Source organism: Periplaneta americana, chromosome 2 (assembly GCF_040183065.1).
Source record: "Periplaneta americana isolate PAMFEO1 chromosome 2, P.americana_PAMFEO1_priV1, whole genome shotgun sequence".
In the NCBI taxonomy this organism is placed as follows: Eukaryota; Metazoa; Arthropoda; class Insecta; order Blattodea; family Blattidae; genus Periplaneta; species Periplaneta americana.
This window is the reverse complement of record NC_091118.1, coordinates 76,732,914-76,754,086: the sequence shown is the minus strand read 5'-3', so window position 1 is coordinate 76,754,086 and position 21,173 is coordinate 76,732,914. Positions and strand designations below refer to the sequence as shown.

General features: G+C 35.4%; 1 protein-coding gene across 2 annotated transcripts in view; it reads right to left on the bottom strand.

The window, feature by feature from the left end:
• LOC138694351 (arylalkylamine N-acetyltransferase 1-like) overlaps nucleotides 1-20,121 on the bottom strand; it is a 97,514-nt gene extending 77,393 nt beyond the window's left edge. The window contains exon 1 of one of the 2 annotated variants that reach the window (XM_069817994.1): nucleotides 20,034-20,121. The gene's annotated coding sequence lies outside the window, so the exon portion shown is untranslated. The remainder of the gene's footprint in view (nucleotides 1-20,033) is intronic. The other variant, XM_069817995.1, reaches the window with a different exon arrangement.
• Nucleotides 20,122-21,173: the final 1,052 nt, after the last annotated feature.

Here is a 21,173-nt window from a genome sequence, read left to right as displayed (position 1 = left end):
TGTAGCACATATGGGCGAATCCAGAAATGCATATAGAGTGTTAGTCGGGAGACCGGAGGGAAAAAGACCTTTAGGGAGGCCGAGACGTAGATGGGAGGATAATATTAAAATGGATTTGAGGGAGGTGGGGTATGATGATAGAGACTGGATTAATCTTGCACAGGATAGGGACCGCTGGCGGGCTTATGTGAGGGCGGCAATGAACCTTCGGGTTCCTTAAAAGCCATTTGTAAGTAAGTAAGTATATATATATAGGGTGCTTCAGAACTTATGTTACAGAAAAATATGGTAGGTAGACGGTAATAAGAAAAACATTTTTCATTAAGCAATGTGTGTCCTATCTCGCACCGGTACGGCGCTACATTTGTTTTAGTGCTGTGACTGGCATGTTGTGATTGTTTTTGTTGTTGCTATGCGCATTGCTGTGTCATTGTCTTTTGTTTTTAGATACATTCATTGAAAGCTCAGTCACCAGAGAGTAGGGTGACCAGATTCACATCGATAAAAAAGAGGACACAAAGCTTAAAAAATGAGGACATTGTTCGAAAAAAGAGGACAGAAAATATGTAGGCTGCTTAGATTTAGGCTTAGGTCTATATTGTACTTTATATTACGTCATTATATATTTTATTACAAAATATTGGCTTACGTCATATTAAAAGTTTGTTAATATCTATTTCATTACAAAATAATTATGAAAAACGTAATAGTAATTATTTTACAGTTAGTTACGTATGAAAGTCATGGGAACTATAATAAAATTATTAAAGAGAACAGAAAATATCTATTTAGATTCACAATCGCACCTCGATTTACTAGCTACCTCTGAGCAACGACCATAACAAGAGGGAGTAAAAGGAGTTATGATCGATGGCAAAGAGTATATTCCGTCGATGCTGCTGCCACCTACAGGCAAATTACTAGAAAAGGCGTCAAAGCAGATAATTTCAAGATATCAGGTATACAAGTTACGAAAAGGACATTTCTTGATTTTTTTTTAAATCCGCCCGGACCCTGGACAGAGGCCGAAAAAGGAGGACATGTGCGGACAAAAGAGGACGTCTGGTCACCCTACCAGAGAGTCAAGATTAAAAAATGGGGCGTTACAGCCTGAGAGAACTAGCCGATATGCATTTGGTTTTGCATCAAAGCGCAGTGATACTTCAGTTCGCAAGTTATGTGTTGTTCATTGATTAAGCAAATTTCACATGGATGGTATTTTTAACACACATGTCCAGTATATTTGGGAGCAGACAAATCCACATTCCATTGCAGTCAGATCTCGTCACGTGCGATGTAGTGTCAATGTGTGGTATGATATCATTAAAGACAACTATTTGTTCCAAATGTCATGCTAAATCGCTTAAGGGGAGAAAATTACAGGGACTTTTTGGAAAGCGCCCTGCACGTTTTATTGGAAGAGGTACCATTTGTAATATGCACCGGGACATGGTTCAGCATGACGAAGCACCTGCGCACTTGTCTTGCGGCAAGGCAACAGCTGACGGCAAATGTGGTAACAGATGGATTGGTTATCAAGGTCCCGTTCCATGAGCAGCAAGATAGCTAGGTCTTAATCCGGTCGACTTCTTCTTGTGGGAACATATGAAGACCCTATTGCGCGCTACACCTGTAGACCATGTCGACGTCTGTAACAACATACGTATTACACCTGACATATTTGAAAGGATGCGGTAATCAATGCTTCGACGATGCCAGTATTGTTTAGAAGAAAGTGGGCGTCAGTTCGCAGCTCTTCTGTAATTCAAAAGTTGTCAAGCGTCATTGCCTGTTGTTTTTCACTGAAAGCTCAATTATTATCAGAGAGTCAAACCACTGACCCTCGCATGAATGATTGTCTACCAGCCACAACACTGAAACAAGTGTAGTGCCGTACCGGTTCGAAATAGGACATTTACTTACTTATGGCTTTTAAGGGACCCAGAGGTTCATTACCGCCCTCACAGAAGCCAGCCATCGGTCCCTATCCTGAGCAAGATTAATCCACTCTCTATCATCATATCCAACCTCCCTCAAATTCATTTTAATATTTTCCTCCCATCTACGTCTCGGCCTACCCAAAGGCCTTAATCCCTCCGGCCTCCCAACTAACACTCTATAAGCATTTTTGGATTCGCCCATACGTGCTACATGCGATTCCCATCTTAAACGTCTAGATTTAATGTTCCTAATTACGTCAGGTGAAGAATACAATGCGTGCAGTTCTGCGTTGTGTAACTTTCTCCATTCTCCTGTAACTTCATCCCTCTTAGCCCCAAATATTTTCCTAAGAACCTTATTCTCAAACACCCTTAATCTCTGTTCCTCTCTCAAAGTGAGAGTCCAAGTTGTCCAAGTTTCACAACCATACAGAACCGGTAATATAACTGTTTTATAAATTCTAATTTTCAGATTTTTTGATAGCAGAGTAGATGATAAAAGCTTGTCAACCGAATAATAGCAGGCATTACCCATATCTATCCTGCGTTTAATTTCCTCCTGAGTGAGCCCATTCCGAGGCTTATTGTTTGGTTTCGTAACAAGCTGTTTTTTACGGTGATGGGTTCTTAGCCCTTCGCCCAACCCCAAACATATTGTTTAATGAAAAATGTTTGCTTTAGTACCCTCTACCTATCATATTCTTCTGTAACATAAGTTCTGAATCGCCTTGTATATTTACTGTATGTATATATATATATATATATATATATATATATATATATATATATATATATATATATATATATACATACATACACACATAATAGTGCACTATTCCAGTAGAAAGACGCATTTCCAACCCATACTGACTGACTGTGCTAAGGATCGTCTTCTCTGCAGTTCTCCAACCGGCGATCGGAGAATGTTATGGAGATCTTGGCAGAATTAAGTAGATGCCTAGTATGATGAACGAGAAAACCCCGAGAAGATTCTCAACTATAAACTTGTCCTCCACAAGTGTCAATACTGAATTTTCAATGAAAAATTCCAGGCCTGACCGGGACTCGATCCCAGACCATCTGCGTGACAAGCCGAATCTCTGACAACTCAACCACTGCAAGTGACTGGTTCCTAAAGTAGTAGTAGTTGTCGTAGGTTTACATCGTGTAATGGACTTGAATGAAGCTCCTTGTGGTTGTGACATCAAAGACGCCAATGTGTAAGGCGGGTGGCATAGTAAGTGGGACAGCAATGCTTCCAAACTCTGTGACAAATCACAGTCTTTGATAGTCGAGACATATAGATAAGCATGGGATTCAAGACTGTTGCCTTAGTGTGATGGGAAATAATATAGATCATATCAAGATTTTCGGATGCACACAAAATGTAAGTTCTTACCTTAATAATGTATTCTAGAAATGTATTAATAACATACACTTTGCTTAAATGATAATTTAAGACATAGATACTTCAATTCTTCAAGAAAAATAATAAGCAATTACTGTGAATTTTAGAGATTTAAATCTAACAGCAACTAATTAATCGCCTACGCCTTGAGAGCAACGCGAAAAATCATAAGAAACCAAACGCGTTCGTCGCCAGGCGATGGGTTGCGATTTATTTGTCGCAGCATGCGCATGTGGAAGAGCATACGCAGTATATTTCTAAGTTTTTCTGCAAGTTTTCCTCGCGACTGATCTAAATTATTAAGTTTCTTCGAACGAAAAACGGGCAAATTATCGTAAATGACCAGTCGTCCGCGATTTATCGCGTCGCGTTAGTTTTCCCGGTGGACGAAAGGCCAAACTTTGCATATGTCATTCTTTCTTTCCATCTATCCATAGGGTTCCCAGAAATATCAAAAGCAAATACTGGAGATACAACACTGATTTTAAAAATCGAGCTTTGGTGTAGCCTATATTCTCCATCGCGGTTATGCACGTTGTCTTTGAACAAACTGGACGGAGTTACGCAATAATAAACCTACCGACAATTAAAAAAAAAGATACGAAGATATTTGCACAAATCTGTTGATGGCAGGTTAATTTAACTCGGAAAAAATCAAGGATGCGATATCTGAATTTTGCTGCTATTTATAAGCAAAAATTCATTTATTGCATAAAATTAATTAATTAATTTTACTTTTAAATCTTAATTCAACTGCCGGTCTCTTATTAAAAATCGGTTAGCCTTTTTTGGTATTATTTGTGCTATTTTTTATGATAGTATGAATGTTATAATACTTCTGGCATAAAATGTTTTATGAAAAAAAACAGATTTATTTCAATGGTCAATATCTCGAAGCAGGTTTTTGGCGCTTGGTCTCTTATTGTGTAATTCCGTCCAATTAAAACAATAACATCAAATTAAATTAAATATTATTATTGAAAATAAAGTATTTAAAGAATCAATTGAACAAGTCAATAGAAAATGTACTACTTACAAAATAGGTTCACCTGAGAATACACTGTTATAAATCTAAGTCTCTCGTACAATATTTTCCTAAGAATGGATTTTTTGTTATAGCCTACTAATTGTTTGTTCTAAAGCATTAATTCATGAAATTCAATGAAAAATAATTTCATAATAAACATTGATTTTTACTGTCTTTAAATTGAACTTGTTTTTTCACCAGCCCACAGTCAGTTCATGTGGGAGAATAATTTTTTTTTTAAATTTGGAAGCTTTTCATCAACACTTCTGAACAGATCTACACTGACTTCATCTAAATGGTTTAATTTAAGAATTTCCTTCAGTTCACTATATTCTTTGGAATTCAGAATATTTTTCACAATTACGATTTCAACAAACAAGTAAGATTTTACAATGTTCGATCTAGTAGCAGTTTGCTTCATAGTATGAACTGTTTTAAGAACATACATTTGGTGTTACCTCAAATGTTGCCGATGTAGCGAATTCCAATGTCACCAATAGTGCTGGAAACTGTTATTTATGATTATTAAGAACTTACACTTCTACTACGTCATACTACTTTTGACCAATAAAACGGTACGAAAGTACGTGTTTCAACCAATTATGGCTGTTTATCACAATTTTATCACTTCCCTAACATTTGTTTGTTTTATCACTTCCCTAGAATTTGTTTCTTTGTTTGCCAACATTTCAAAACGCAAATTCTTTACGGTATTGTAAAATATGCTTCGCAATCGTCATTTGTCTCCCGCATAAATAGTCAACTGAAAATGGCAGCTCCGTTCGAACGTTCTGGTGAAGCTAATATTAATAAAATAGAATTTTACTAAGTCAATTAATACCTATTTTATTGTATTAGAATACTTTATTTCTTCCAATCTTCATATACTTTCTTCTGTTTTTATTACCTCCCTATCATTTGTTTCCTTGTTTGCCAACATTTCAAATTTCAAATTCTTTACTATACTACAAAACATGCTTTGCAATCGTCATTTGTTTACCGTATAGTCGATTTAAAAATGGCGGCTCTGTTGAAACGTTTTGGTGAAACTAATAGTAATGAAATAGAATTTCAGTAAGTCAATTAATATTTTATTGTATTAGAGTACTTTATTTATTCTAATCTTTATATATTTCTTCTAATCGTATAATAGTCAATTAAATCCCACTCGAGTTTTGATTTTCTGTAGATAAATAAAAACCTCTAGTGTGATTACTGTTGATAAAATATAAATTCATATTCCCAGTTTTCTTTTTCAGTTCCTAATTTTTAAATACGTGACAGAAACATATTCCGAAGATCTCTTTCGAGACAACGAGAGACAGTAACGAAAAAGAGACGTTCTCGTATTTTACAGGTCGTATTCATTTATTCATTCATTCATTCATTCATTCTTTCATTTATTCGCTCATTTATTTACTTATTCATTTATTTATTTTCTAATACTTACTTACTTAGCTACTTATGGCTTTTAAGGAGCTCGGTGGTTCATTGCCACACTCATATAAGCCTGTAATCGGTCCCTATCCTGAGCAAGATTAATCCTGTCTCTACCATCATATCTCACCTCCCTCAAGTCCATTTTAATATTATCCTCCCATCTACGTCTCGGTCTCCCAAAGGTCTTTTTCGCTCCGGCCTCCCAACTAGCACTCTATATGCATTTCTGGATTCGCCCATACATGCTACATGTCGTATGCAACTCAAATGTCTGGATTTAATGTTCCTAATTATGTCAGGTGAAGAATACAATGCGTGCAGTTCTACGTTGTGTAACTTTCTCAGTTCTCTTGTAACTTCATCCCTCTTAGCTCCAAATATTTTCATAAGCATCTTATTCTCGAACACCCTTAGCCTCTATTCTTCTCTCAAAGTGAGAGTCCAAGTTTCACAACCATACAGAACAAAAGGTAATATAACTGTTTTATATATTATTACTTTCAGGTTTTTTGAAAGCAGACTATGACAAAAACTTTTCAACCGAATAATAACAAGCATTTTCCATATTTATTCTGCGTTTAATTTCCTCCCGAGTGTCATTTATATTTGTTATTGTTGCTCCAAGATATTTGAACTTTTCACCCTCTTCGAAGAATAAATTTCCAATTTTTATATTTCCATATCGTACTATACTCTGGTCACGAGACGTAAACTTATACTTTGTCTTTTCGGGATTTACTTACAAACTTATCTCCTTACTTGCTTCAAGTAAAATTCCCGTGTTTTCTCTAATAGTTTGTGTATTTTCTCTTAACATATTCACGTCATCTGCATAGATAATAAGCTGATGTAACCCGTTCAATTCTAAACCCTCTCTGTTATCCTGGCATAGTCTAGAGCAAAGTTAAAAAGTGAAGGTGATAGTGCATCTCCTTGCACCCAGTGAATTTGAAAAGCATCAGATAGAAACTGACCTATACGGACTCTGCTATAACGTTTCATTGAGACATATTTTAATTAGCTAATCGAAATAATTTCTTGGGAATACCAAATTGAATAAAAAATATCATATAAAACGTCTCTATTGACTGAATCACACGTATTTTTATAACTGATTATACTGTGCCCTTATACTCCCATTTTTTCTCCAATATCTGTCGAATACAAAGAATCTGATCAATATTCGATCTGTTACGCCTAAAACCACACTGATGATCCCCAATAATTTCATCTAGATATGGAGTTAATCTTTTCAAAAGAATATTGGACAAAATTTATCACGACGTCAACATAAGTGCTATTCCTCGAAAGTTACTACAATTAACTTTTTCCCCCTTCTTAAAGATAAGTACAATTATTGACTGCTTCCATTGTTCTGGTACAATTCTATTTTCCAAATAGCAAGTACAAGCTTATAAATTTTGCTAGATAAATGCGCTCCCACAGTCTTATATTAATTCTTCTGGAATTTGATCGGTACCTGGAGACTTGTACTTTTTCAGATTTTCTATCGCAAATTCGACTTCAGAAAGTGTGGGTTCGGGTATAAATGGCTCAGCAGTTTGTATTTGAATTTCGTCCCTCTCATTTCTATTTGGCCTATGTATATTTAGTTGTTGTCCAAAATAGTTTTCCATCTGTTTCAGGATTGAATGAGTGTCCGCAAACAAATCTCCATTCTCATCCTTGATCACGTTTACTCTTGCCTGATATCCGTTCTTAAATTCCTTTATGCCTTTATATAAATCTCGAATGTTTTTATTCTCGCTATTTATTTCTACCTCATTCCGTTTCTCCTTCAAGTAATCTGTTTTATTCCTAAGTGTACGACTTGCTGCCCGTCTTTCATTGAAATAATTATCTCTGTTTCACTTTACTTCACTTTACTTTACTTTCTGATGTACTCATTTATTATTGATTTATTTACTACTCTATTATCATGTATTTACTTGTTTATTTATTTATTCAATTGCTTATTTATTTATTTATTTATTTATTTATTTATTTATTTATTTATTTATTTATTTATTTATTTCTACTGGCAGAGTTAAGGTCATAAGTCCTTCTATTCCACTCAACCAGTATAGGACCCTTATCTATCCTGCCGTTCATCTATCTTTCTGTTTGTCAGTCTGTCTGTGTGCATGAATACGATTTATATCTAATGTTTCACTTTTGCATCTGTCCAAACATCTGTCCATGCCTAAAGTTTAATTCCATTTATTTGCTTTCTTCTTAATTATTTAAGTAGGGCCTAAGCATATTGGGAATGATGTCTCCACTCCTGTGCAGATAGATCTCATGCTTTGAACTTATTGTCCAGTTGAAATTCGTTATAACTAATTTTGAGTACGGTAAATCATAATAAAATTACAGTTAAGAAAATTTTATTGTTACATTTCATGTACTTTGTTGCCGGCTGAAGAGAGTCGTTGAAATTCAATACGTTAAAATATATCTAATACTTGGCTGTATTGAAGTATCTTAATTTGCAGCATTACAAGTCTCTTTAATATATTCTGAATAAGGAAGAGGAGGAACCAAACCACGCCAAGAGTTGCATCCTGGCTCCTGCTGGAAACTCGCAACTCCTGACAATACACGGAAGACCAGGGTTGGCTTCCGGATCGTCCAGTAGAGCAGCGTGACTTCTGAACTTGAGACACGACGCGATGGTTAAGTCACAGAATAATTATGCTCTAATGGTAGGCGGAACTGTACTGTACATTTATAGATTTCTGTACATTAGAGTGAACACCCAGTTTCCAGTACCTACTCAGAAAGTTGATTTATTATGACTATTTCGTTTATATGACGTCATTCCATTTTCGACTAATGAAGTGTAATGAAATTTTGAATTCCAACCAATCACAGTCAGACATCGCGATAATTTTTGCAGCTAGATTTATCGCTATCAATTTATCGCATGGTCGCTCTTTTCTTTAGTCGTTGTCGCCAGCTGTTTCCCCGTAAATTGATAATCATGAATACATTAAGATGCAACTATGCGGTTAAACTTTTCTTTCAACTTTAAAGCAATGAATGCAAGATTGATATTTAATATTAGTTAATATATTTACGCAGTGAAGACGACGTTCAAAACGGCGCACCATGTAGACACAAAATCTTCATGATCTTAATTGAACGTATCTTTTAAACTCGATTCTTTCAATATTATTTCCAGATTGCACGCATACGTGATTGGAATATTGAACTGTGTAGATGCAGCTTTAGTTCCGTTACACACTACAGCGAGAATGCGTTTGTCGAGCTATAAAAATGCTTTTGTATAGCACGAGTAAAGGCCCATTCACAATGAAAATTAAACATAACCGTAACATAAACATAGAAGTTTGCGCCCAGGCTACCAAATGGGATCATTCACAATGATTCACATAAGCATTGACATAAACATTACCGTAAGACGTTGACATGAAAGTTTGCAAACTCCAAACTCCAAAGTATTTTTGCGGTTATGTTTATGTTCCCATCGTGAATGATGGTATGACTTCTTGATTTTACCGTAACGTTTATATTGTTAAGTTAACGCTTACGTTATGTCTAATTTTCATTGTGAATGAGCCTTAACGGTCGAAATAAGGCACAGCTGACATTGGTTCTGTTCCCACAGGTAACTTAACCTACAATTGTAGCCTATAAAATTTGTATTTTGTGAATTAAATAAAACAATTTGCATTACTGAATAACAACATCGAATTTCTTTATTGCAATAATCGATATTCATCTAGTTCAACTTCACAATGTCTGAATAGCTGAAGTAGGGGAGGTCGGGGTAAGTTCGGCTTTAAGGGGCAACTTCGTCATAGCACTTTTTTTGAAGACCTGAGCAAATAGGGTCTTCTTTAGGGGTTATCGTGGTGAGAAAACATGGCCGCGAGCTGTGAATAACGCTTGGGTAGTATGGAGAGATATTTGCAGTTACTACAGGTAAATATATTTTTTTAACTCATGGCGTATTATAATTATTATATTGAAAGTCTTAAGGAACACGTAATGAGAACATTGACGATATTTGTGAGTGGCATCATTATTTAGAATGATTAAATCTGTATCAGATTATGAGCTTGGCAAGGTGGTTGAAAGTCTCTAATAGGGGCGCTGATTAATATATTTTTTTTCTGCCAATTGGGGCAACTTCGACAGTAAGCTGTCGATGTTGTCCCATGGAAAGAAAGAAGAATATAGGATTCTGTATTGTTTGTTAACTATATAAAATAAGTAATTATGGCATTTAAAGTAATTTAAAGCAATTATACATTTCAGTTGCCTATTTATTATCGGAAAAATTGTTCGAAATTCCAAGAGGAAAAATGAAAACAAATATGACCAGGACGCACTCAAGAAAGCTCTATGTGAGCATAAAGAAAGGGAGATAAGCCTGTCATCTGTCGAAAAAAAAAACAATATATATATATATATATATATATATATATATATATATATATATATATATATATATATATATAGAGTGCCACGAACGTCACTTCATATTGGCTGAAAGTAAATCTTCCAGCACCAGGTGTACAAAATAGTCAGGCTTAAAAGAGTGTTTGCTTCAGATATGACTGACAATTTGAAGCAGCATGCAACCAATCTGAAGAAAAAGTTTTTCGGAAAGTCTGGAGTGGAATTTCGAAGATTAGCCTTCGAATTCGCAGAATTCAATTATATAGAGCAGGGATGCAAAACTGTGTTACAATTGTAGCAGACGTCACAAGCCGGAACACGTAACTCATCCGTTCCCTTCAACCCTCACGTCATTGTAGGGTAGAGAGAAGAGAGATGTATGCAGTGTGCTTGCCAAACGCCACAGAAACGTCACTAAAGGCTCCGGCCTTGTGGACGAGGAAACAAACTCTTTCTCCAGGCTTCTACCACTCTTTTCCCTAGTTCTGCAACCCTGATATATAGCACCCTTTCAACAAAAACAAGAAGATGGCTGGGCCTGCCTGACTTTAGGCTTTCATGAAGTCAGAAAATTGTTTAAACAAAAAATACAAGATTAGCCACACAGAATTAAACATAACACTGAAAACGAAAAAAAAAAAAAAAAAAAAAAACATTTTGCATATATTGCAGCGAACAATATGAACTTACACAGGAAGAATGAACTACTTGCAAAGAGTGCATGTTATGGGCGCAGGAATAGGTACAGATATGGGAAATGTATTTGGACTCTTCATTTGTGATATGTGCAGTTGTTAAATTTAGCCCTATGATTGTTTGTTATATTGTAAATGAAATCTGAACTCAGAAATACGTTTTTTGTTGAGGATACAAATACTGACGAAGTTGCCCCAGATTGAGGGGCAACTTCGGCAAATGTAGCATCTTTAATTTATTTGTGTGTTTAATTCAATGCTTCACTTTTTGCTAATTCTAATCCATATACATAATATCAATATACCACGTGGATTTATCATTAAAATTTTGAAACATAAATTGCGTTTTTGTTGAACATGTGTGAATGTTTAGTTTAACGTGCCGAACTTGCCCCAACCTCCCCTATTCGTAAATATACAATTATTAACATTTTGTCATCGAATTTTAGGAATATATTATTTACATTTTTTATTTTATTCACGAAATAGTCCTAATAAATGTCACTCGAGGTCTGAGATTTCCCAGATAAATCTGAGACCTCTCGTGACATTACTACAGACTATTTCGTTTATATGACGTCATTCCATTTTCGAACAATGAAGTGTAATGAAATTTTGAATTCCAACCAATCACAGTCAAACATCGCGATAATTTCTGCAGCTAGATTTATCGCTATCAATTTATCACATGGTCGTTCTTTTGTTTAGTCGGTGTCGCCAACTGTTTCCCCGTAAATCGATTATTAATTAATATATTTACGCAGTGAAAACGACGTTCAAAACGGCGCACCATGTAGACACAAAATCTTCATGCATATTAATTGAACGTACGTTTTAAACTTGATTGTTTCAATATTCTTCCCAGATTGCATGCATACACGCTTGGAAAATTTAACTGTGTAAATGCAGCTTTAAACCCGTTACAAACTACAGTGAGAATACATTTGTCGAGCTATGGAAAATGCTTCCCTGTAGCACGGAGTAACGGTCGAAATAAGGCACAGCTGACATTGTCCCGCTCCCAGAGGTAACTAACCTAATTGTACCTATAAAATTTGTATTACGTGAATTCAATTATTAAATAATTATTAGAAAGTCAGATGTTCAAATTTATGTAACATCAACGCATATCAAACCCAAAGATCTTTGATCAAACTTCGTTCCTTATGGCGTAATAAAATACGTGTTTTAATTATCTATACAGAGATGGGTTCACTGTGTAACAACGTATGTCTCGCTGTAGTGTGAATACATAACCATTGCTATATAGCTGTCTCCACACACATTACATAGTTCTTAGTTCTCAGTGTAGTGTGTAATGTAATGATGAAGTACTAAATAAAGTACGAAATTCTATTTCCACATCTGCATCTTCATGTTCTAATTCCATGTCCATTGTAGGCTATCTGAAGAAAATTACACTCCTTCATTCAGATTTGATAACTGCGTTTTCAACAATAAAATTCTTCATTTAATTAATGTGTTAATCAGGTTACTGTAATTATATTATAAAATTTTAAATTAAATTATGATTTCAACAGATAATAAAAATTTATTTCTGTTATAATAATAAGAGACCACCTCTCTAGTGTAGGGGTCAGCATGATGGTGTCTTACGCAGAGGGCCCGGGTTCGATTCCCGGTCGGGTTGAATTTTCTGGTTGAGGTATTTCAGGGATTTCCCTCAACCGTAAGGCAAATGCCAGGAAATTCGGGCCACAACATCCCTGAATATCACCGGCTTCATTCGTCATCGAAATCATATTCATAACAAATCAGTAATACATACAGTCGCCATCTAGTTCACAGCAATAGAACCACTCTCAACAATAGTACACAGGCCTCGCGATATGACCAGAGATGTTAAAGCGAGTATAAAATAAATAACAGCGAGAGAAAAAAAATAATAAGAGAAAATCGCAGTACATGTAATTAACATAGTTAAACCTACATTTCGCTTTTCGCAATTGGCATTACAGAATAACATCCAATTTCTTTATTGCAGTAATCGATATTCATCTGTTTCAACTTCACAATGTCTGGATAGGTGAAATATTCGTAAATATACAATTATTAACATTTTGTGATCGAACTTTAGGGATATATTATTTACATTTTTATTTTACTCACGAAATACATTACTACAGATAATTTACCATCAAAAAACATAACACTACTAAACGATATTCACCCAAACGTCTATGATGGCATGAAATAATCATTTTCATTCTGGTTTAATTAGAGGTTCACAAGACTTTGTTCTTATGATATGAGGAGCCAATCATCACGAATCGTGGCAAAAACATCTTTAAGAAGCAGAACAGCAGGAGCGACAAGGAATAATAATAAGATAAGAAATGATAAAGAGAAAAAAGAACACATAAGCAATAAAAGAGAAGAATAAGAACAACAAAAGATAAACGAAGAGAAAAACTGAAGAAAAGTAACAAAGAAGTATTATGAAAGTGAAGCGTACTTCAAGTTTCAAATGTCGCTTATCAATTAATTTCCTTCATCCATAACTGGTATCTGAACTGCTCTTTCTTTCACTGTCCTTAGTAAACTAAACAATGACTTTATTCATAGCAGTGAATTAAAATTGAGACGTCCAAGATCAAAATGGGCTATATTATCCAAAGAGAATTTTAAGAAAAGTGCAAACATTACCTACATCTGATTTATGTACTGATTTATTCTATTCCTTTTTTACATCTAAAATAAATCATTTTGAAACTAAACCTTTCACTGTGTAAAGTTTTCAACCCAAACTCGCCAATGACGTCAATAACTCGTTTTCTAAAAAAAAGTCACATAGCCGTTTTTGATCTCGGGCGCCTCAATTATTTAATGACTTTCTCCATGACAACCAATATACAGTATTAGCAAAAATAAAATTCATATTGTCGTTGTTCCTGCAATAACTCCTATGGGACATATTTATCGATTTTCAGATTTTTGCTCTATTAAATAACTTAAATAGTGATACAGCAAATAATAAAATCTCCTATACCGGTATATCATTATATTTATTTCTTTCGAAAATGTAAGAATTCACAATCCCCTATGTACGGATGAATTAATGTGTTTTTTCCTTCTACTGAAAAATTCTATATCTTGCACGTAGGAGTTATTGCAGGAACAACGACGAATATATTCATTCATTTATAACTTCCTCATAAACAACACAATATTACAAAGAAAAGGCTTACAATTTTAAATTAAATTGAGATACTAGTAATGGATAAAATAAGTTAATATATAGCACATGGCAGTAAACAGATTTTATGCTCTCCTGGAATAATGATCCTCGGCCTCGACGCGAGCGATAAACTTTCCACTCACGAAAACAATCTAATTTTACTCTATTATACACCGTGTCGCGCTTAGAGGGATCGAGAAATAAGTGCTAATTTGAAGTATAAATAATGGTTTTACAACATAACTTTTTGTACGACTTGATGTAAAAACTCTTCGAGTTTCGGAGAATAGTCAGTGCAACTCGATGTGTGAGCCTCGAGCTACTCTGAAGACATCTAAAAGGTACTCAACCTTCTGCCAAGTGTTCCGTAACATTTGTGGAGGGATTAGCGCAGCTGCATTTATAATGCATTGTTTCAGTTTTTCCAAAGTGTCAACTGTACCACGTTGATACACAACAGTCGTCATAAAGCCCCAGAAAGAGATCAATGGGCGTCAAGTCGGGTGACCTAGGTGGTCAGACAAGGGTTCTCCTTGTTGAAAAACCGATCCTGATGGAGTTGATCAACAACAAAAGTTCTGCACATCTCCAGATACACATTCCCTTTGATTGTCATCTCGATGAAGGAGAATGGTCCAATGACGGAATGTTCTACTGAATGGCGCCAGACTTGTTTCCACGATAAACGTTAGTGCGCATGCGCATGAACATACAACTGTTTTTAAACCATTGTTGCATAAATTGGACAGTTTCTGCATCTTGTCAGATATAAATCAAAACAATATCTTCATCTGATTTTAAATGGTGAGCATTTATTTCTCGATACCTCTAAGCGGGATACGCTGTATTATAAATGATTATTATCAAGTTATAAATGAAACTAATACTTTCATTTCATTTACTCGATACATTATTTGAAATACATTTTACCCAGTCTCTCAACTGAGTTAAAATAAGCAGACAACAAAAAGCATCATCTTCACGGGCCAAGCAAGGAATATCTGTACTTAAAGAAAAAGTCGAATCATAAGCCTTTGAGGACGACAAGACTAGTGAAAGATGGATTCAGTGTGTTAGTTGTGATCAATGGTTTCATGATACATATCAGTACCTTTCAGAAGACAGAAAAAAATTTTAATTGTTTGGATTGTAGGGATGAATCTGACTGAGAAATTAAAAATTTGATTGAATATGCTTAAATACTTTGAATTTCAGAACTATCATGAAAATACACTTGTACTATAACGAAATTATACCAGTTCTTCTAGAGTGCTCTTTTTTTATTTTTTTATTTGTATTGCTTGTTTGTAGCTATTGTATAAATCAATTTGAAGTAAAAATGCTGATATGCAAATTTCTGAAACTTAATAATGCACGTACATTAAAATCACGTTTCTTTTTTGTTAAATTTGGATCTTATTTTTGCATTATAAGTAATCTTAGTACCACGAAATTAGCTGAGTCTGCCCTATTCAGCCGGTGTGGTTTGGGAAAGCTTCTAGCTCGTGTGTAAGCGCAATAGATCTTCTAGGTCTCAGTACCGGGTCGTAGTGCTTCGCTCACCAAATTCAACTAATTTTATTTTAATGCTTGTCATAGTGTTTCATACGTTTCACAAAAATTCAACTCCTGTTATCATATCGCGAATATTACCATAATACAGGGTGATTCAGACCTCACGTAACAGTAATTTATTTCGGAAACTAGTGCATTAAAATTTTCGAGACAAAAATATTTATGACTAAAGCACATGTGAACTTTCACTCGAGCTTGATTTCATCAATCAATCTTAACAAGAAGTAGGGTCAGTGGCGTATCACTTTAAAATTTCAAATGGGAGTAGTGATCAAATATGGTACCATTTGATAGAGCTCTTCAAAACAAACAACTTTCGAAGGAAACGTTTTTATTAATTCCTACTCTTCAATGAGAAAAACGTACAAAAAAGCAAAGGGTGATTCGAGCCACCGTTAAGTCATTTATTTCGGAAACTAGTGCATTAAAATTTTCGAGACAAAAATATTTTTAACTAAAGCACATGTGAACTTTCACCTGGGCTTGATTTCATCAATCAATCTTAACAGGAAGTAGGGTCAGTGGCGTATCAATTTAAAATTTCAAATGGGAGTCCTGTCAAATTTGGTACTATTTGATAGAGCACTTCAAAACAAACAACTTTTATAGGAAACGTTTTTATTAATTCCTACTCTTTCAATGATAAAGCGTACGAAAAGACAATGCCATCAATATTGAGAAATGTTACAATACGAAAAGGGGAAGGGGTAATTTACTTATATTCACCCCTGCCGGCCACCAGGTCTACACTCAGCCAGGTAATTGTACGTGTGTACTATGTTAATATTAAATGTACTTATCTAGTTTACATTTTCTTTTCGTAGCATTACTCAGTATTAATGACATCTTTTCGTACGTTTTCTCATTGAAAGAGTAGGAATTGTTAAAAACGTTTCCTACGAAAGTTGTTTGTTTTGAAGAGCTCTATCAAATGGTACCCTATTTGACCCGACTCCTATTTGAAATTTTAAAGTGATATGCCACTGACGCTACTTCCTGTTAAGGCTGATTGATGAAATCAAGCTCAAGTGAAAGACCACGTGTTTTAGTTACAAATATTTTTGTCTCGAAAGTTTTAATGCACTAATTTCCGAAATAAATGACTTAACGTTGGTCTGAATCACCCACTGCTTTTTTTGTACGTTTTCTCATTGAAAGAGTAGGAATTAATAAAAACGTTTCCTCTGAAAGTTGTTTTTTTAAGAGCTCTATCAAATGGTACCATATTTGATCACTACTCCCATTTGAAATTTTAAAGTGATACGCCACTGACCCTACTTCCTGTTAAGATTGATTGATTAAATCAAGCTCAAGTGAAAGTTCACATGTGCTTTAGTAATAAATATTGTTATCTCGAAAATTTCAATGCACTAGTTTCCGAAATAAATTACTGTTACGGGTGTTCTGAATCACCCTGTATACAATCGGAGGTAACTCCCATTCAAAGGCTCGTGCATAAGTGCATAATATGCACCCAAAGAAATTAATTTTCATGTCCTGCATTGCGCAAACAAAAAAAATATATATAATGTTAAGAGGTAAGAAACCTTTATCGTAAATTTTATTTTTGACACTAATATCAAGTTTCAATTTTCATAGCGATAGTTACATTCATCTCTACATAGAAAACTGGAGACTTCTGACGGACAAACGCGTAACCAAACCGAGTATACGGCACCGGGAAAGGTTCTTACTTGCAGAGATGTACAACATAGCCAAAAATCGTAAAAATTAGTCAATTTTTCGAGTGGGTGTTATGAAGGACCCTGTACTATACAATTCATTACGTATCATAACATATCTTCTATTATTATTATTATTATTATTATTATTATTATTATTATTATTATTATTATTATTACTATTATTATTACTATTGTTATTGTTATTATTATCATTATTATTATCATTATTAACATTGGTATTTGTAATGTCGGTTGTTTTTTGGAGCCTGACGTGAGAAACTACCATCTGTATTTTATTTTCGTTAGTCGAAATTGAATATATATTGTTAGGAAGAATAGCTTAGAAGTGTTTATAAATAAAAAATAAAAATGTAAGTTAATTTATAAGTTGTTATTTTCAATTTCGTTGCTAATTTCTGGAGATGCTCATTTATCTCATACAATAGCGAACTACTGTAGACATTTTGAGGAATACAGGATTATATAACTCATTCTTTTCTAAAATCTTGAAGCTGGTTGTGATATATGTAACATGATTTCATCGAATGATGATTAGGGTTAGGCCTATTACATTCTTTTTAATATTTGCTATTATTTAATACGTACTTCTATTCGAGAGAAATTAATAGTTCAAAATATATTACAACCAGGTATATCAAAAGAACTGGCTATAGCACCTATAGAAGGAAACAACCCATTCACCTAAACAGTGCTGTAGTTGGAAACAAATTTTAGGCGGTACTGTTGAAATCTCCTTGTTCAGACTAGACTGTATGGACTCGTACTACACTTCTTTTCCAAAGTTACTTCTTCGCCATGCATTCGCCTCTGCAGACCTCCTTCCAGATCGCAGCCACTTATTGCACATAAGGCAAGAATTTAAACGCTGACAGTGGTGGCCCAACACGTTTTAGGAACAAAAGCCTAGGAACTCTTTTACTAGAAGAGTATTCCTTTTCTTAGTGCAGATATCGTTCATTACAGTAATGCTCATTCACATTCTTTACTTGAAACTGGAATAGAATCTATAATATGTAACTGGACTCAAGATTCATGAACGCAGAAAAAGTAACAATTTCTATCCTCTAGCAAACTGCTAGCATTACGCCTGAGCGAGTTTTAAAATTAGCGAATCAGTGCAGCATAATTCTTGAGGCGCCACATCATAAAATTAGTGTAATGCGATATTAGTGTTATTAGATGCCTACGCAAGTTTTGAAATTAGCGAATAAGTGTAGCAAATTTCTTTAGACGCCATGGCATGAAGTTAATGTTAATTACTTGTAGAAATACCACGGTGTTATGCAAGCTTGAAACTAACAAATCACAACTACTCCTGAAGTGCCAGACCATGGTATTCGATAAAACAATGAATGGATAAGCGTTTAAGCAAAGGATATGAGATGCCAGCCGCTACTTTTGTTTCAGATATCAAAATCAAAATGTTTTTCAAATAACTAACATCCTCAATTTCAAAGTATATTAAAGACTATTTAAACTTAGTTAACATTTTCGAAGCTCTACTTTTTTCCGATACGGTAACAGCGAGTTTTTATTTCAAACGGTACGGCGTACCGACCTGTACCGGTCCAACTACAGCACTGCAAAGCATTCTGAAACCAACTTAAAAAGCATCGAGATAGAGGAAGTCCTAAATACCGATAGGCAAATCAGGAGACCTTTGAACAGGCTCAAATGAACCTAGCTCAAAAATGTTGATTATGATTGTTTATTATGTGGTGGTGTTAGTGGTAGTAGTGGTGGTGGTGGTGGTGGTGGAGGTGGTAGTAGTAGTAGTAGTAGTGTGGGTGTTAGTAGTACTGGTAGTAGATAGTAACAGCAGTAGTAAGGTAGTAGTAGTGTGGTGGTAGTAGTAATAAGGTGATGGTGGTATAGTAATAGTAGTAAGATGTTAGTGTTTATGGTAGTGCTGGTAGTAGTTTTAGTAAGATGGTAGTGGTAGCAGCAGTAGTAAGGTCGTCTTAGTAGTAGTAGTAGTAGCAGTAGTAGTGTGGGTGTTAGTAGTACTGGTAGTAGATAGTAACAGCAGTAGTAAGGAAGTAGTAGTGTGGTGGTAGTAGTAATAAGGTAATGGTGGTATTAGTAATAGTAGTAAGATGTTGGTGTTTATGGTAGTGCTGGTAGTAGTTTTAGTAAGATGGTAGTAGTAGCAGCAGTAGTAAGGTCGTAGTAGTAGTAGTGTGTGGGTGTTAGTAGTACTGGTAGTAGATAGTAACAGCAGTAGTAAGGTAGTAGTAGTAGTGTGGTGGTAGTAGTAATAAGGTGATGGTGGTATAGTAATAGTAGAAAGGTGTTGGTGTTTATGGTTGTGATGGTAGTAGTTTTAGTAAGATGATAGTAGTAGCAGCAGTAGTAAGGTCGTAGTAGTAGTAGTAGTAGTAGTAGTAGTAGTAGCAGTAGTAGTAGTAAGATGGTGGTGTGTAGTAATAGTAGTAGTAGTAGTAGTAGTAGTAGTAAGATGTTGGTTGTTGTGGCAATAGTAGTAGTATAGTAATAAGTTAATAGTAATAATAATAATAATAATAATAATAATAATAATAATAATGATAATGATAAAACGTTTATGACAACAGCAATTGAAAGATGAGGCACATTAGAGCAGTTGGTGTACTCACTGGGCGTCGCGGTGCGATGGTGCCTTGGCCGTGGCAGAGCGCGATGTGCAGGTCGGGGCAGCGTCTCTTTCCGCTCCGCCCGTCACTGCTCGCTTGTTCCGCCCGCCATGGTGGGCCCGGGGTCGCTATGACAACCGTCCGTTCCACTCGCGCCTGTGTACGACGCACGCTCTCATGAAACTGAAAAACGATTAGCATTAGAATTCGAAGTATTCTCAGAAATCCTGTTTTAAAAATACGAAGGATTACAGAGGCTCATTTACTCCTACGTTGCGATATAGCCTACATTCTGTGGCGTATAAATATTAAGACTAAATTAATTTGTTGTAAAGGAAGCAGTAAAGTTAGGTCCATTTACTTTGCCTTATTCGAAATATAGGGATTTAACACAATTAAGGGGTAACTTTAATTGCTCGTATTTTCTACTTACTTACTTAGAAATGGCTTTAGAGAACCGCTCTCACATAAACCCACCATCGATCCCTATCCTGAGCAATATTAAGCCATTCCCTACCATCATATCCCACCTCCCTCAAATCTGTTTTAATATTATCCTCCCATCTACATCTCGGCCTCCCCAAAAGTCATTTGCCCTCAGGTCTCCTAACTAAAACTCTGTATGCATTTCTGGATTTACCCATACGTGCTACAAACCCTGCCCATCTCGAACGTCTGGATTTAATGTTCCTGGTGAAGAATAGAATGCGTTCAATTCGGTGTTGTGTAACTTTCTCAATTCTCCTGTAACTTCATCCCTTTTAGCCTCAAAATATTTTTCTAAGCATCTTATTCTTGAACACCCTTAGCCTCTGTTTCTTTCCCAAAGAGAGCGTCCAAGTTTCACAACCATGCAAAACTGCCGGTAATATAACTGTTTGATAAATTCTAACTTTCAGCTTTTTTTAAAGTAGACTAGATGATAAGACTGTAGGGTTCACACCTGTGGAGTAACGGCTAGCGCGTCTGGCCGCGAAACCAGGTGGCCCGGGTTCAATTCCCGGTCGGGGCAAGTTACCTGGTTGAGGTTTTTTTCCGGGGTTTTCCCTCAACCCAATATGAGCAAATGCTGGATGACTTTCGGTGTTGGACCCCGGACTCATTTCACCGGCATTATCACCTTCATCTCATTCAGACGCTAAA